Consider the following 17,010-nt stretch of genomic DNA (forward strand, 5'->3'; position numbering starts at 1 on the left):
GATTCCAAGTGTTGTATGGAAATGCAAGGGGTCGAGAATAGCCAAAACAGCTTTGAAAAAGAATACAGCTGAAACACTTACAGAAATTCAGGATTTATTATAAAGCTACAATAATTAAGATTGTAGAGTATAGGCATTAAAAAAAAAGACAAATAGATCAATGGAACAGAATAGAGAGCTCATAAATAGATCCACATACATACGGTCAGTGGATTTTGACAAAAGTACAAAGATAATATAATATCTTACATATATTATTATTATAATATATATATTATATTTATAAAAATATAATAAAGAAGGAAAGGACAGTCTTTTCAATATAGAACAGATGGATGTCCACATGCTGAGAGAGACAGAGAGAGAGAGAGAGAGAACATCAATCCATACCTTGACATCATCCACAAAAGTTACTCAAAGTTGATCATAAAATTCAATGTAAAACATAATATATGGAAGAAAACGTAGGAGAAAATCTTTGCAACTTTCAGGTAGGCAAAGATTTCTTAGGACACTAAAAAGCATGATCCATCTCATACATAAAAGCAGAATGGAAGTTTGTGTGCGTGTGTTTCTTAAAGAATCATTAAAATGTTGGGGTATCCGGGTGGCTCAGTTGGTCAAGTGTCTGACTCTTGGTATCAGCTCAAGTCTTGATCGCAGGGTTGAGTTCAAGCCCTGCATTGGGCTCTGCACTGGGTGAGAACCTTACTTAAAAAAGAGAGAGAGAGAGAGAGAGAATTTTAAATTTTGAATACAATTCAAATCTGTACACCAGGTTCATTTTAGCTCCTTCACGACCAAACCTAGGGGTAGGGTCTGCTTCTGTTTCTCTATCTTCTCTTGGTCTATGATGGCCAAGGTATAAAGGTATCTTCTGTATTGAACTTTAACCTTCACCTTATCCTTATTTTTCATGATCTTGACAGATCTGGCATCCTTTCACCTGGCCATGAGCAGAAAGTCCTTGATTTCTTCAAATTTTGCAAGGCGTGACTAAGAGGGGCACAAGGGAGCCCATGACCAGCACAGCCAAGTGGGAAGGAGCAAGGACAGAAAGCCAGAAGAGAAGTGTTTGATATTTCGATCTTACTTATTTGTTGTTATGGAAGTATAGTTGACACGCAATATTGCATTAGTTTCAGGTATACAGTGGTGAAACAAGTCTGTAGTAACCTTGTGCTCACCTCCCGTGTACCAACCATCTGTCACCTTACAGCCCTATTACAGTATCATTGACTGTATTCACTGTGCTGAGCCTTTCATCCCCATGACTTACTCATTCCATAGCAAAAGCGGAATAGTATTTTAAAACATAATGTTTAGGGCGCCAGCGTGGCTCAGTCAGTTAAGTGTTGGACTTTGGCTCAGGCAATGATCTCATGTTTCGAGAGTTTCAGCTGCGAATCAGGCTGTCTTATCAGCACAAAGCCTGCTTTGGATTCTCTGTCCCCCTTGCTCTGTGCCCCTCCCCCACTCACGGTCTCTCTCTCTCTCTCTCTCTCTCTCTCTCTCTCTCAAAAATAAACATTTAAAAAACTCCACAATGTTTAAAAATTTGTTTTATGTTTTATTTATTTTTTGAGAGGGGGAGAGAGAAAGAGAGAGGGTGAGAGAGACAGTGAGAGAAGGGGATGGACAGAGAGAGAGGGAGACACAGAATCTGAAAAAGGCTCCAGGCTCTGAGCTGTCAGCACAGAGCCCGAAGCAGGGCTGGAACTCACGAACCATGAGATCATGACCTGAGCCAAAGTCGGACGCTCAACCGAGTCACCCAGGTGCCCCTAAAAAAACCCCACAATGTTTAGTAGGAAGAGAAAAGTAAAAGAAACAGAATGAGATGTTACAGTACACTATTGTCCTGAAATGTAAAACACACAAAATAATATAATGTATATTTTTGAAGAGAGAAGACAAGAGCCAGGGAGGGGCAGAAGGAAAGGTAGAAAGAAAATCTTAGCAGGTTCCAAGCTCCGTGTAGAGCCCAACTCAGGGCTCCATCTCATGACCCTGGGATCATGACCTCAGCCGAAATCAAGAGTCAAATGCTCCACCCACTGAGGCACCCAGGTGCCCCACAAAATAATATAAGTATTGATTGGGGATACATATATATGCCAATAAGTGAATGAAAGGGAGGGTCCACTCCACTGACTAAATAAATTAGTGCATGTCCACGGAAGGGATGGCAAGGGAAATGGGGACAGGAGTGGCAAAGAAGAGGCAGTAAAGAGGGAGGTGTGGCCCAATTATTCAATGTGCCGCATAATAAGGGATTTCATTGATTATACCAGCTAAATAAAAGCAGAACAAAAGCACTGTTTTACTTAAAATACATTGTATTTTTAAGAAAGAAAAAAATAGCATGAAATTTTCTAAATGAACAGGTTTTTTCAATAGACCAAGGATTGACAATTCACAGAAGAAATACAAACATCTAATAAGCCTATCACATTATGATCATCAACCTCAAATAAGGAAAATCTTATTTAAAGAAAAATTCAATATTCCCTTTTGCCCATCAAATTGGAAAGAAATTTAAAGGAATGATAATATACGTTGCTGTGAAGGGTGTGAGGACATGTAGACTCTGATATGGCTGGAAGCTATAGTGTATCTATTGATTGTGTCTATTGATATGTGTATATTGATAAAGACGGTTTGGAGGGCAATTTGGAAGCATTTATCAAAACATTAAAGGTACATTCTCTTTTTCTAATGTTTATTTATATATTTTGAGAGAGAGAGAGAGTTCACACATGCACATTAGTAGGCAGGGGACAGAGAGAGGGAGAGAGAGAGAGAGAGAGAGAGAGAGAGAGAATCCCAAGCAGGCTCCACACTGCCAGCACAGAGTCCAATGCAGGGCTCAATCCCACAAACCGTGAATGAGATCATGATCTGAGCCAAAATCAAGAGTTGGATGCTCAACTGACTGAGCCACCCAGGCACCCCTCATTTTATTTTGAGAGAGAGAGAACACATACACACAGGAGGGGCAGAGAGAGAAGGAAAGGAGGGAGAATCCTGTGTGGCTCAATCTCATGACCTGAGCCAAGACTAAGAGTTGGACGCTTGACCCACTGAGCCACCCAGGTACGCCTTTGAACTCTATGTAACTTAGTATTCTTTGAATTTGTTACAATAGGCATTAGTTACCTTGGTAATTTTTTTTTTTATTATTTCTAGGAGAGAGAGAGAGACAGTGTGAGCAGGGGAGGGTCAGAGAGAGANACTCTCTCTGCCTCTCCCTGGTTCGTGTTCTGTCTCTGTCTCTCTCTCTCTTCAAAAATAAATAAACATTAAAATAAAAACTTAAAAAATGGTAAGATGAACAGATGCTGACAATGGANACTCTCTCTGCCCCTCCCTGGTTCGTGTTCTGTCTCTGTCTCTGTCTCTCTTCAAAAATAAATAAACATTAAAATAAAAACTTAAAAAATGGTAAGATGAACAGATGCTGACAATGGATTGGCCGTGGCAGAGGGAAAGAAGTGCGATCGCCAGGGCAACTGAATGCAGAGGGCGCCATTTACTCACATGAGGAACACCCAGGGGTAAGTGGGGTTGAGGGTGGAGGGGAGAGGGAGGCCAGAGTTGGGTGTATGAACATGCGGGTTTCTGGGAGATGTCCTCGTAAAGAGGTCTAGCTAATTGGCAAAAACCCAGAGAGCCAACTTCCTTCTGGGCCACGCCATGGGAAGGTTCCTCCATGCCTTTGTGCTACTCTGCTTGGAATGTCACCGCTATAGCCACCATGCCTCACAATTTTCCGCAAGTCTCCTCCTCTGTGATCTATTTTGGAAGGGGGCACCTCTGTCCCCTCGCTCACTATGTTGAATCCATCACCCAGCCCTACCGGATCTCGTTTAAACAGCTTTCTTCGGCCGGCCCTCTCTTCTCCATCCCAGCTGCCACTGCTTGGGCACTGACTCTTACCTTCGCTCAGCTGACCTCGCCTTAGCCTCCTGAAACTGTTCTCAAATAGATCTCAGCCCCGCTCGTCTCTCCCCAGAACTGCCCTACAGTGATGCGTCTACAGTGTAAAATCTGGTGGTGTTTACCTGCCCTACTAGAGACCAGCTACCGGGCTCCCTGCACGGAACAGATTCTGCCGCTCTGACGCGGTGTTCCGGAGGGTACTCGGGGGCACTCCTGGGGACACCTGTTAGGTGTAAGAGAAGCCGCAGGGAGCAGAGAGAAGGCTGAAATGCAATGCTCTGGGTGTCCCGTGGGAGGTCTCAAGTGGAGCCAGCCCTTCGTGGCTGCTCTGGACAGGGACTCGGAACCCCCACCCACCAGGCCCTGCACACACTGCCCTCGGGAGGGGCTCAGGCCAAGCTGCTCTCTTCCTCTAAAGGCAATTCCTGAGCCGCTTCTGCAGCCGGGGACGTGAGCGTCCCTGTCCCCAGAAGGAGGAGATTTGTGAAGGGGGGTCCCAGCAGCACACTGCAGAATTCTCTGCAAGTACAGGTGCTGACCTGTCTTCAAAGCCCAGCTCCGATGTGGCCTGCTCCCTCCCTCACCAATGCTGCCTCTGAGTTCCTCCTTCTCCTTTGCCCCACTCGAGTCCCGAGTGTGCTTTTCACTGTCATGGGGTTGATGGGTTTAGAGGTCCGTCTGCCCCTCGTCCCCCTCCCATAGATGGCTTGTATTTCAGAACCTGCAACAGTGTCTAGCACACACTGGCTATTCCATAAATGCGTAGTGCATTGAATAAAACGGGATTGGCTAATGAAGAGAAAAGCCACAGGTTATAAAAGGAGGGGCACTTGGGTGGCTCGGTGGGTTGAGCTCCTGACTTTGGCTCAGGTCACGATCATGAGTTGGACCACAGGGGGCTCTTCGATGACAGTGAAGAACCTGCTTGGGATTCTCTCTCTCCCTCGCTCTCTGTCCCTCCTGCACTTGCACTTTCTTTCTCTCTCAATAAATAAATAAATAAACTGGGGCGCCTGGGTGGCTTAGTCGGTTAAGCGTCCGACTTTCGCTTAGGTCATGATCTCGCGGTTCGTGGGTTCGAGCCCCGCGTCGGGCTCTGTGCTGACTGCCAGCTCAGAGCCTGGAGCTTGTTTCAGTCTGTGACTCCCTCTCTCTCTGACCCTCCCCTGCTCACGCTGTCTCTCTCTCTCTCCTAGAAATAAATAAAACATTAAAAAAAAAAATTAAAAGAAAGATAAACTAAAAAAAAAATAAGGTGATAAAAGAAGGCTGGAGTTTAAGGGAGGTAGATGGCCCTGGGCTCAGGGCCCTGCCAGTCCCTCTCCATTCACTTGGAAATCAAGCCGGAGGCCCTGCTTAAGGAGAATCCGGGTAAAGCCAGAGCAAGTCTCCAAGCTTGGAGCAGCAAATGGGGTAAGTAAGAGCCAGCAAAGTACTGTCCCCTGGATAAGAGCCATATGGCTGATGGAAGGCAGAGGTCTATCACAGAAGGAAGGTGAGAAAATGAAACCACTTCAAGCCTCTTCCCTACACCTGAGAGCCAGCACTCTGATTCCTACATAAAAAGGGACACAGGGGCACCTGGGTGGCTGGGTCGCTTAAGCAACTGCCTCTTGATTTCAGCTGGGGTCATAATCTCACAGTTCATGAGATCAAGCCCTCATCAGCACAGAGCCTGCTTGGGATTCTCTCTCTCTCTCTCTCTCTCTCTCTCTCTCTCTGCTCCTCCCCCACCTCAGGAATAAATAAGATTTTTTTAAAAAAGGACACAGAGGAGCACCTAGGGGGCTCAGTTGGTTGAGCTTCCAACTTGGGCTCAGGTCATGACCTCACTGTTCGTGAGTTCGAGCCTTGTGTTGGGCTCTGTGCTGACAGCCAGCTCAGAGCCTGGAGCCCGTTTCGGATTCTGTATCCCCCTCTCTCTCTGACCCTCCCCTGCTCATGCTCTCTCTCTCTCTCTCTCTCTCAAAAATAAATAAATGTTAAAAAAAATTTAAAAAAAAGACACAGAATCAAGCACACCTATGTTCGCACAGACAGCAGTACAGAAGCAGGTGAGGACCCCAGAAACAGCACACACACACACACACACACACACACACACACACACACACACAGAGGGATGCAGGCGTGCAATGAATGAAATGGACACAGGAGGGAAAAAAAAAATCCACCCAGAAAGTACACAACGTTAACGTACGTAAATGAAACATCTATGCATTCTAGTCCCTATCCAGCCTAGTGGCAACCCACCCTCGTTCACCTTCCAGAAACCCTGACATGAACGGAATGCCGGATGGCAGCTCCCGCCACACCGCCCTCACCGTTTGTCCCCAGCCTGGGCGGGCCGGTCTCCCAGTTCGGGGGCAGCTCCGCTCGGGAGAGGAGGGAGACGGCGCTGCCGGCGGCCGGCAGGGGGCAGTGCTCCACAAGCGATCCGCAGCCGGGTCCGCGGACCGGGCTTCGGCGGGGACCGCAGCAGGAGGAGCGAGCGCCCGAGGTCCTCCCACCCACACACCTTCAGAGCTCTGCCCCGCCCCCCAGCTCTCCCTCCTCTTCTGCTTCTTAAACCCCCCTCTTCTCAGCTGCAGGGTCTCCTTGATGGGTGTAGCCGACTTCAGAGTCTAGCTGTTCTCACGTTCCAGGGAAGACTGGGCTCAGGGCTCTCCCCGCCTGGGGTCCCCGTAGCCTCTGGTCACCTCTGGCTCTGGTTTTCAAGGTTGTCAGGACCCCTGAGTGTTCAGCTGGACTCCTGGAAGTTCATGCTCGGAACCCACACGAGGGGCTGCTTCCCAGGGCTCCCTCTCGGGGGCTGATGTACCCTTGATGGCACCCGTGGGCGCGACCAGTGGCTGTGGCTAGATGTCAGGCCCCTTCACTACCTTGGCCCGGCACCTTGTACAGTGAGCAAACTGTACAACAGTACAGGCTGGCCCTGCTACGTACTGCCCCCTACTGTACCATTAAGTGAGCATGTATCATGCTGAACACCACCAGGATGACATCATTCCATTCTCGTAACACTCCTGTGAGGCAGGTCTTATTATGTGCCTCATTTTACAGGTGAGGAACTTGAGACCCAAGGAGGGCGTGTGGTTTGTTCATTATGGAACAAAGAGAGAAGGTGAATTCGGAGCTAGGACTCAGGGTCTCTGGCTGCCAGTTGTGGGCTCCCTGTCCCCTCCGTCACCGCTCACCGCGTGGCTGTTGCTGACTGCACGCCGCCTCCCTTCTCCCCTACTCCCCCCTCCGCTGGTTTCCTTCTCTCCCCAGCCAGCCTCCGAGGAGTGTGGCCAGACTTCTTTCCTGTGTGCACAGTTTTCACCCCAGTTCCAGAGTTCAGGATAGGACACAAGCAGGCAAGAGGCAGAAAGATGAAGGAAGGGGGCGGTCCCGCTGGAGAAAGAGAAGGCAAATGTAGGCCCTGCCCTGAGGATGAAGGAAGGAAGGTGGGTGAGAGGAGGGAGAGGAGCCCCCGTGCCCAGACTGGGAAAGGGCACAGGGAAGCTTCCATTGTATGGCACAAAGGGGCCATATGCCTGGTAGCCTACGCAGTGTGCGTGTGCGTGTGCGTGTGTGTGTGTGTGTGTGTGTGTGTGNACTGATGGGTCAGGGCGTGCAGCCCCCAGAAGAAAGAAGGCAGGGATGGCTGGGAGGAGCTGGCAGGGAGGGGAAGGGGCTGGAAAAGGAAGGAGGGGTGAGGTGCTCAAGTTCCACTCGCCTGGTGCCCCCAGCCGCCCCTCGCACCTCTCACTGGCCCACACGTGCTGGGTTTTGGAGGATGTGGAATGAGGACCCCAGATGCCTCCTTCTCCTAACATTCCCTTCCTCCCTCCCTCTGTCTTAGCCCCAAGCTCCCACTTTCCTTCAGAGCCTGGGGGCTTCAGTCTCCCAGACGCTCTCCTCTCCCAGTGCCTAGCCCCCTGCCCTCTCCCCGCACCGCCCCCTCCCCACCTCCAGCTTCTTGTCGTCCTGGTCGTGTGGAGCAGAGCGCAGCGAGGCCAATTGATTATCTGAAGAAATTCGGAGCTAACACAACAGCTGCGGCCGCCCCCCCTCCCCACCCCCAGGCCCTGAGGGATCCCTGAGCGGAGGGGCCCAGTAACCCCTTCTGCTTTCCAGCGGGGCAGTGAGGCAGTGATGGGGGGGGGGGCGGCTCTGAGCGCGGGGCTGCTGTGCTGGGGAAGGCACCAAGCACCTGGGCCAGGGATGGAGAGCATGGTTTCTCACCCTGGTCCACCCACATGGGTGACTCACATGGCCGAGGTGGACTGTGGCTTACCTGCTTTGAAAACAAGGTGTTGGGGGTGCCTGGGTGGTTCAGTCGGTTAAGTATGTGACTCTTGGTTTCAGCTCAGGTCACGATATCACGGTTTCATGAGTTTGGGCTCCTTGTCTGACAGCTCGGAGCCTGGAGCCTGCTTCGGATGCTATGTCTCCCTCTCTCTCTGTCCCTTCCCCACTCACACTCCATCTCTCTCAAAGATAAACAAACAATAAAAAATATTTAAAAAAACAACCAAAAATAAATAAAACAAGGTGTTGGGTTCGGTGGCTGCCGAGCCTCCTTCCAGCTCCTGGCCTGGAGTCCTTGGATTCTGCCCTGGTCTCTTTCAGCCCTCCCTCTTGCCAGGCTCTGGGCAGAACGCGAGTCACGTAATGCAAGTGGGGAAGGGAAGATGTCACCTCTTTCTTGCGTGGGGGCTTCTCCCTAAGTGTCGCTTAAACTCCTCTTGGCCACTGATGTCAGGGATGAAAACAGCACCGTCGGAGACTGGAGGGCGTCTCAGCATTTCCGTCCCACTGCTTGCCTTCCGGCTTCTCAGACGACCCCGTGTTTGGGAAGGAGCTCCGAGTTTACCTAGAGTTTACCTAGCCGAAGTCCCGCCTGGGCAGGAATGTTCTGGCTGGTTTCGGTATGGGGTCCGTTCTCCAGCCGGCTAGTTTGGATTCCTCTTCCTGAAGCAGGCGCTTCCATTGCTGGAGAGCCCCAGGTGTTAGAAGGTTTTTCTTAGGGTTAAAATCTGTCTGCTAGAACTTCCACTTCCTGGGGCCACGCAGAATGTCTGTTCTTTCTTCTCTCGATATCTGAGGATGAAGATCAGATTACCCCTACTCCACTCTTGTGAAGACACGTATTCTGTTTTCCTTCTGCAAAGTTGTCTCCAGACCTTTTACCTTCTTGGGCACAAAACTGAATACTCTCTAGTTTATCAATGTCTTGTTCAAGTATGGGGTCCACAGAAGGCCACCTGTCAGGCCGAGTCATTTCAGGGGAGCAGGGTGTTGGCATGACAGAACATAAAGAATCTAGGTTTGAACTTTACTTCTGCCCTTGACTACCTGTGTGACCTTTGGAAAGGCCCCCCTCCTCTCTGGGCCATAATTTCCTCATCTGTAAGTTGATTTTAGGGTCTTTTCCAGGATTCATTTGGTTTTCTTTCAGAGCTCCTTTTTTTCCCTCGTCTCCTTATCTGTCTCTGAGTGCCATGTCCTCCATTATGTTCTTCGCCATATCTTAAGGTTGGGAAACACAAAGTGGGCCATGACAAATTGCAACGAATTTGCTGCAGTTCAGAGACAATAATGAGGAGAGACAGGTTTCTTGCCATGGCTTTTCCCAGCAGCATGGACCACAGAAACATGTTTTATTTGGGTTCCACTGGGAACTCAAGCTCTTTCTGAGGCCCATAGAGAGCAGGAGCAGAAGCCCAATATCAGAGGGGTCAGAAAGTATCACTCAATGAATACCAAGATGGAGGCACATGGGACTTTAGGTGGGGAGGTCTGGGGCCTGTGTCCCTATACCTCTTCACCCTGGCCCCTCCTTTTCTCTCTCACATGGTTCACCCACCACCCTGAGCTCTCATAGTCCCATCAGAAGAGCCTTCAAAGCCTAGGGTCTTCCCTGCCTGCCTCTCATAGCCTGCAAGCCAGCTTCCCAACCCGATCCAATCATACACAGCCATACGATGCTGGAAGGAGGTCACTTTAATATTTCCTTTTGTATGAAATCAGAAATGCAATGGGAGGGATTCACACACAGGATGCAGGACACAGACCCGGGGAGGGGGGGCTGCTGTTGGGGGGATCAGGAAGGAGTGAGGGGTCATGGGAGAAGGCTAGAGAGAAGAGAGGCAGGCAGGACTGAGATGGGACTGTCTGCGGGTGGAGGGAGCTATGGAAGGGTCCGGGAGCCCGGGAGCTGGGGGAGGGGCACCATCACAGAGGACAGACGGATCTGAGGAAGGGATATGGGTGTGGTGAGCAGACAGGATCCCCACACACACCTGGGGCTGCAGGAGTAAAAAGGGAAAGGAGTAACCAGGGAGGAAGCAAGAGAGACCCGGCGGGGCTGCCGGGATCCCCCTCACTCTACCCCAAAGTGCACAACTCGGCAATAAATAGTAATATTTATAAATAAATAAGTAAATAAATAGATGAATAAATAAATAAATACGTAAATAAATACTATCCTTGTAGAGCACGGAGTCTGGTGTGAGGGAGGAGGGGGCATGGGAAGGGCAGGGAGCTCAGTTCGACACTGGCCCTCTGGTTCTTTCTTCCGCTGCTGACCGTGGGCTGCACTCAGTAACACTGGAGGGGGTGCAGAGAGCCTGCTGGAGGGGGCAGCATGGGGGGAGGGTGTCTTCCCTTGCTGAAGGCAAGCTTAAGGAAGGAGAAGAATATATATATGATGAACTGGCCCTAGGTCCCAGAGAGCGGAGCATTCCACCCCCACCCCCACACACCCCTGCATCTGAGGGAGGAAGCCCTGTGGTTTTTCACATTTTCCCAGCTTGCTGGGATGGAGGAAGCAGATGTTGAGATCTAGCGCACCCACTGCCCGGGCCCTCTGCTGATTCTCGGGGCTGAGTTCTGGGACATCGTCCCCTACTCCCGGATCCAAGATTTCCCTACTCCAGCTGCACACAGGGAGGGAGAAAATTGGGACAGTGGGCGGGAGGGGGCAGGGAGAGGGCCAAATAGCTCAGAGAGGGCAAGGCACTCACTACCAAGTAAGATCCGAGGTCTATACAAGCCTCGGGAACAAGAGAGAAAACAGGAAGTGTTTCCCTAATTCCCGGCTACTCAGATTCCCCAGAGCAGNATGGCCAGACGCAGGATCTCGATCTTGGACAGCTTCTTGTCCGGGGGCAGCGTGGGCAGCAGCTTGCGCAGCTCGGCGAAGGCCAGGTTGAAGGCTTCCACGCGGATTCGCTCCCGCGTGGCGTGGGCCGTGCGGTACTTGNGGAGGCAGGTCCAGGTCCACCGCGTCTGAGTTGAGCATCATGATGGAAGCCCCCTGCCCGGTGAGATCAGGGTCCCCTCCCCACCCCTCCCTCTGGGAGCCTCCAAGCTGGTTGTGGGAGGGGCAGGAAGGGCCTGGGGGAGTGGGGTCTGCCACTGAGCTGAGGAAGAGCCACTTCAAGGTCCCATGGTCAGGGGTCCAGTCCAGAGCCTGGAGGAGAGAAGGGGAAATTGATTGGGGCAGAGGGAGGTAGAAGGGGACCGTTCCGAGATGGGGAGGGCCAGAGGAAGGTTGGAGAAGGATTGGGGGGGGGGTCCTGTGAGAATCGGGGAAGAACGGGAGAAACATGGAAGAGACAGGCAGGTGGACGCTGTAAAGGAGGAGGAGGAGAGGTGGTAAGAATGGGAGAGAATCCAGGAAGTGAGCAACGGGAAAGGAGGAGAAATGGTGGGGAGGGAGGGGAGAGAGTCAGGATCAAACTGAGCAAGAGGATTAAAGACCTAAACCTAGACGGCTCCTGGAAGAAAGCACAGGGGAAAGCTTCATGACATCCGATTGGCAGTGTCTTCTCGCCAGAAACACAGGCAACGAAAGCAAAAATGGACAAATGGGACTACGTCGAACTTAAAAACTTTCATAAGTCAAAGGACACACAATCAGAAGAGTGAAAAGGCCACGGGCCAGAGAAAATATATGCAAATTGGATCTCTGAAGAGGGGTGAATATCCAGAATATTATAAAGAACTTTGGCAACAACAAAACATCAAATAACTCAATTTAAAAATGGGCAAAGGACTCGAACAGACGTTTCTCCGAAGATGGTATACAAATGGCCCCCAAACATGGAAAGATGCTCACATCACTCACCACCAGAGAAAGCAAATCAAAACCTCAATGAACTATCACCTCACACCCATTAGGAAGGCTGCCATCAAACGAAAACCAAACTGAAAATAACTCAAAATAACAAGAGTTGATGAGGAGGTGGAGAAATCGAGACCCTTGTGCCCTGTCAGGAGTGGGGGGTGGGGTTGTAAATAGGTACAGCCACTATGAAAAACCTAATGGAAGTTCCTCCCCCAATTAAAAATAGAACTACCGTATATATGATCTAGTAATTCCATTTCTGAGTAGATATCAGAAAAAAATTGAAACCGGGATCTTGAAGAGATACCTGTACATCAATTTCACTGCAGCACTGTTCACAATAGCCAAGACTCGGAAACAACAGATGTCTATCAACAGATGAATGGATAAAGAATACGTGGCGTATACATTCAATGGAATATTATTCAGCCTTAAAAAGGAAGGAAATCCTATCACAAGCTGTAGCATTGATGAAACTTGAGGATATTATACTAAATGAAATAGCCTGTCACAAAAAGATAAATATTGAATGATTGCATATGAGGTATCTAAGTTGTCAACCTTATAGAAACAGAAAATAGAATGGCAGTTACCAGGGGCTGGGGGATGTGAGGGGAAAGGGGAGGTGTTGTTGAAAGGGTGCAGAGTTTCAGATTTGAAGGATGAAAAAGTTTTGGAGATCCATTTCACCACCGTGGGAATATACTTAATACTACTGAACTGTACACTAAAAATGGTGGATTTTATGTTACGTGCTTTTTACCGTAATAAAAATGTTTAATGATAAAAAGAGAGAAACTGAGCAAGACAGCAGTCACAGCTCCAAGCGAGGCTGGCTGTGACTCTAACCCTTCCCCAGTTGTGATGGAGAGCTGTGAGCCTTGGCCTCGCCATCCTCCCCCTCCCCCGGGCCCCTCTCCAGTCCTACTGCCTCTGTGGGGGGGAGGGGAGAAGCACGCAGACTGCCCATTGTAGAGTGGACTGGGACATATGGAGCTCAGCACAGCTGTCCCAGCCCAGTCCCTGCCGGCCCCCAGCCCCCCAACATGACCACCGCAGACACACGATCCTACCACCCCGTCCGCTAGAGTCCGGACAGTGTCACTTCTGGCCACGATTGCCCTGCTTGGGACCAGCCCCTTCCTCCAGCTCTGTCCTCACATCCTCAGCCACTGCCATCCCCTGGCCCTTTCGGTGACTCCGCAAAGAAGGTGATGGGAAGGGACAGAGTCGGCGTCCCACTCTGAGTCCTCTCCCAGCCACCAGCAGCTCAGATATGGCCTGCAAGGGAGGGCGTGGACACCCTTCTGGGACTTAGCTAAGGTTTGCTTGCCCTGGGGACCAGAGGAGGTCAGGGCGAGGCAGCAAGGAAAGGTGTGGGCGGGGCTCTGCCTTGGAGGAGTGTGAAGGGGGAACAGAGGGCCACTCTGTTGGGAGCTCAGTGGGACGCAACAGCCACGAACAGAAGCACCAAGGCTCCTTTTCAGTCTCCATCTTCCCTTGCTCACCCAGTTCTCCTGCCTGATGAACCTCCAGCCTTGCCCCACCCCACTGCACAGAAGACAGGCTCGGGTGTCCTTGACAAATAGTTACTAAGCGCTGGGGGTGGCGGGTGCAAGCGCGTCAACCTCTGACAGACACGCAAACACAACACAGGACAGAAGGTGGTCAGTGCTGAAATTCAGAGTGTGCTGCCCATCCCGGGGGCCAAAGGAACAGTTTCTGTCCCCACTCCCCAGGTCCGGGCTTCAGGAGTTCAGCTGCGGGGTTCCGCGCGCATCTGTCATCACCCGATTCTCCCTCCGCCTGTGTCCCTTCACCCCGACCGCTCTGCCGTGCCTTCCCCTCCCTGCTGCGTGCACCCAGTCGATCCCGTCCCACCTCCCGGCCGGCCCTGCTGTCCTCAGGCCCTGGCAGCGGCTTCTGTGTAGCCAACAAGTCCTCACCCCAAATCCACTTCTGGTCCCAAAGTTCCAGGCTCCAAGGATCAGGGAGAGCAGCGGCTCCAAGCGTCCGGGGCGAGACCTCCTGCCCCGCTTCTGCCATGCTCAACCCGATGGGGAACAGACAGGCACAGAGCGTCCAGGGGCAGGAATGGAGGAGAGGGAGGCGCAGGGACACACGAGGGAGGCTCTGGGAGGGGACCTGAGCCCGAGTGCGAGGGACACGCCCACCCCTCCCCAGCCCTCGGTTCTCCCTTTACCTAGGAAGACCCAGTGAGGGGGTCTGAGCTGGCAGGACAGGGGGCAGCGTTGAGAGCCCCGGTCTCCTCTGGCTGCTGGGAACTCATCCGTCTGCAAAGTTAGTGACCAGCTCTCTAGAGGTCTCGGGGAGGGCGGCGAGGCGTGGCTGTACAGGCTCCGGGGCAGATCAGAGGACTGCACATGGTGGGGGTGTCGGGCCCAGGGGGAGGGGGTGGGCTTCACCAGGTGCTGGAGCCACTAGCACTCACACACACACACATACACACACACACACATACACACACACACACTCACGGACACATACACACCTGAGCTGGCCCAGACCTATGTATATATATGGAGATACACACACACACCCCCAGCTCTCCATTGGCTGGCCTGACTCCCCCCCTCATTAATATTAAACGGCCAGACCAGGCAGCCATTGGCAGAGGGAACTGGGAACACCCCCCACCCCACCTCCTGGGAGCTGGGGGTGGGGGCTGGCCCTGGGGGGGGCAGGGAGTAGGGGAGCAGGGACATCTGTTCTCCATGCATATTTCATAAGCAAGAAATGGAGAGCTGGGGAAGGGGTGGGGCTGGGGCGAGAGCCAGGGCAGGATCACAGACGAACCCCTCAGTCTTCCACACTAGAGGCGGCAGGGACAGAGGCCCCCAGCAAGCCAGGTGTAAGTGCCATGGTCCTATTCTGAGTCTCGGCATGACTTTGACAGCCCCTTCCCCTGTGTCCTTCCTCCTGGGAAGAAGCCTACTCAAGGTACCAACAGGGAATCTAGGAAAGGGCAAGTGGACAGCGCTCAACCGTGTGAGAGGAGGACCTGAGGGTCCTTGTCCTCGCCAAGCTCTCATCCTTCATAAAGCTGGTGCCCACAGGACCCCTCGAGAGGCTGCCCGTGGCTCCTGTTCAGGCCCTGGGCCCTGGTCACCCTGGGACTCAGTCACCCCACACCCGCTTACCCCAGCCCTCCACCTCCCATCTACCTCATCGCAGGGGTGGGTGGAGGTCAGATTCCCGACACCGAGCCCACAGGGAGTTTTTCCAAGCTGACCCGCTGGGAATTCGGGGCTCTTAGGAGGAAAGGACGGGTTGCAGGGGGAGGAAGGAGAAGGCTGGAGGACATGGGAGAAGGCAGGGCGGCCTGGGCACGCTTGGAGTGTGCCAGCGCAGCGAATGAGCAGTAAGAAAATCAGATACAGAATTACACGCAGACAGGCATGGATTAAGTTCACCTCAGCAGCGCAGCTGCCTCCAGCCTGTGCATGCACGTGCACGCGCGTCTGAGTGTGCGTGCGCGTGTGCGGCGAAGGGCGGCAGGAGTTGGGACCGGGGCGAGCACAGAGAGGCAGTGGTCTGGGTTCCTGTGTCTAAGGTTCTCCCCTCCACGCAGCTGTTGGGTGTCTTCACTGAGCCTTCACAAGTATCCAAAATGAACCAGGGCTGGGGCGCCTGGGTGGCTTAGTCGGTTAAGCGTCCGACTTTCGCTTCGGTCATGATCTCGCGGTTCGTGGGTTCGAGCCCCGCGTCGGGCTCTGTGCTGACTGCCAGCTCAGAGCCTGGAGCCTGTTTCAGAGTCTGTCACTCCCTCTCTCTCTCTCTGACCCTCCCCTGCTCACGCTGTTTCTCTCTCTCTCCTAGAAATAAATAAAACATTAAAAAAAAAAAAATGAACCAGGGCTGGGAGCACTCCAGGACAGAGTCCAGGACAGTGAAGAAAGTCCTGGCGTCTGGGTGATCTTGGGCAAGTAACCTAACCTCTTGAGCCTCAGTGGTCTTTTTCTGCAAAATGGGGTTCATTATAATTGCTTCTTAGGTTGCCATGGAGATTAAGTGAGCTATTGCCTGGAAGGGTCAGGACCTTAGCTGGAGCAAGCCCTGGCTAAGCCCCATCTCCCTGTTGCTGATCAACCTTTTCTGGGCTTTTACTCCCTAAGGGGAGTCCTATAATTCCTCCCCAAGCTCCCCCACCCCTCCTCATCCCTAGGTCTGGGAGGTGCCAGCTCCCACCTGGGCAGGCCCAGACAGGTGCCCAGGCGCCAGCAGATGGGCTGAGCTGGAGGGGAAAGGAGGCTTGAGGAGGGGGGCTGGGGGGCAGGGGATCAGGTGGCATTTCAGTTCTTGCATCATCATTGCCATGGTGCTGATTAAAAACCAATCTCCACCTAATGAGCCCCCAGCAACAGCAATTCTACCTCCCCCACCCTCCTGCCCTCCACCCTGTCCAAGAAATTGGGAGAAGGAGAGACCCAGGAGAGAGGGCCTTGGGGAGAGGAAAGATGCAGACCAGCGGGGGTTGGGGAGGAAGGGGAGACAGGGGGAGATGTGGGGAGCCAGACAGAGGAAATGGGGTAGAGAACAGAGTCAGTGGGTAACAGACAGGGGGGAAGGCACAATCACGGGGAGACAGAGAGGTGAGAGAGGACAGGAGGGGAGCTGCCAGATTGTGGAGGAGGCTCCTCAGAGACTCAGAGATGCAAGATATGTGGGCGGGCAAGCGGGGGAGACTGGGAAAGAGAAGCCGGTGAGGGAGACAAGGCCTGGGAGAAGCAGATCTGGAGAGACAGGGGAATTCGGCGGAGATACTGTGTGGTACAGGAGAGCCCCAAGCTCTGAGGGAGGCCCCAAGACAGGGCAGAGACAGACGGAGGAGGCCCAGAGCACACAGTTGTGAGGAAGCACCAAAATGTGGGGGAAAGACAAGGGGGGACAGGATAGACGGGACTCTAGGGAGAAGGTACTGTGACTTA

The 17,010-nt window shown here is 52.2% G+C and overlaps 1 pseudogene; it reads right to left on the bottom strand.

The window, feature by feature from the left end:
* Positions 1-780: 780 nt before the first annotated feature.
* Positions 781-1,205, bottom strand: LOC144228215 (large ribosomal subunit protein eL38 pseudogene; annotated as a pseudogene).
* Between the last annotated feature and the right edge of the window lie 15,805 nt (positions 1,206-17,010).

The sequence above is a fragment of the Crocuta crocuta genome, unplaced genomic scaffold (genome assembly GCF_008692635.1).
Source record: "Crocuta crocuta isolate KB4526 unplaced genomic scaffold, BGI_CrCroc_1.0 scaffold133, whole genome shotgun sequence".
NCBI classification, from domain to species: Eukaryota; Metazoa; Chordata; class Mammalia; order Carnivora; family Hyaenidae; genus Crocuta; species Crocuta crocuta.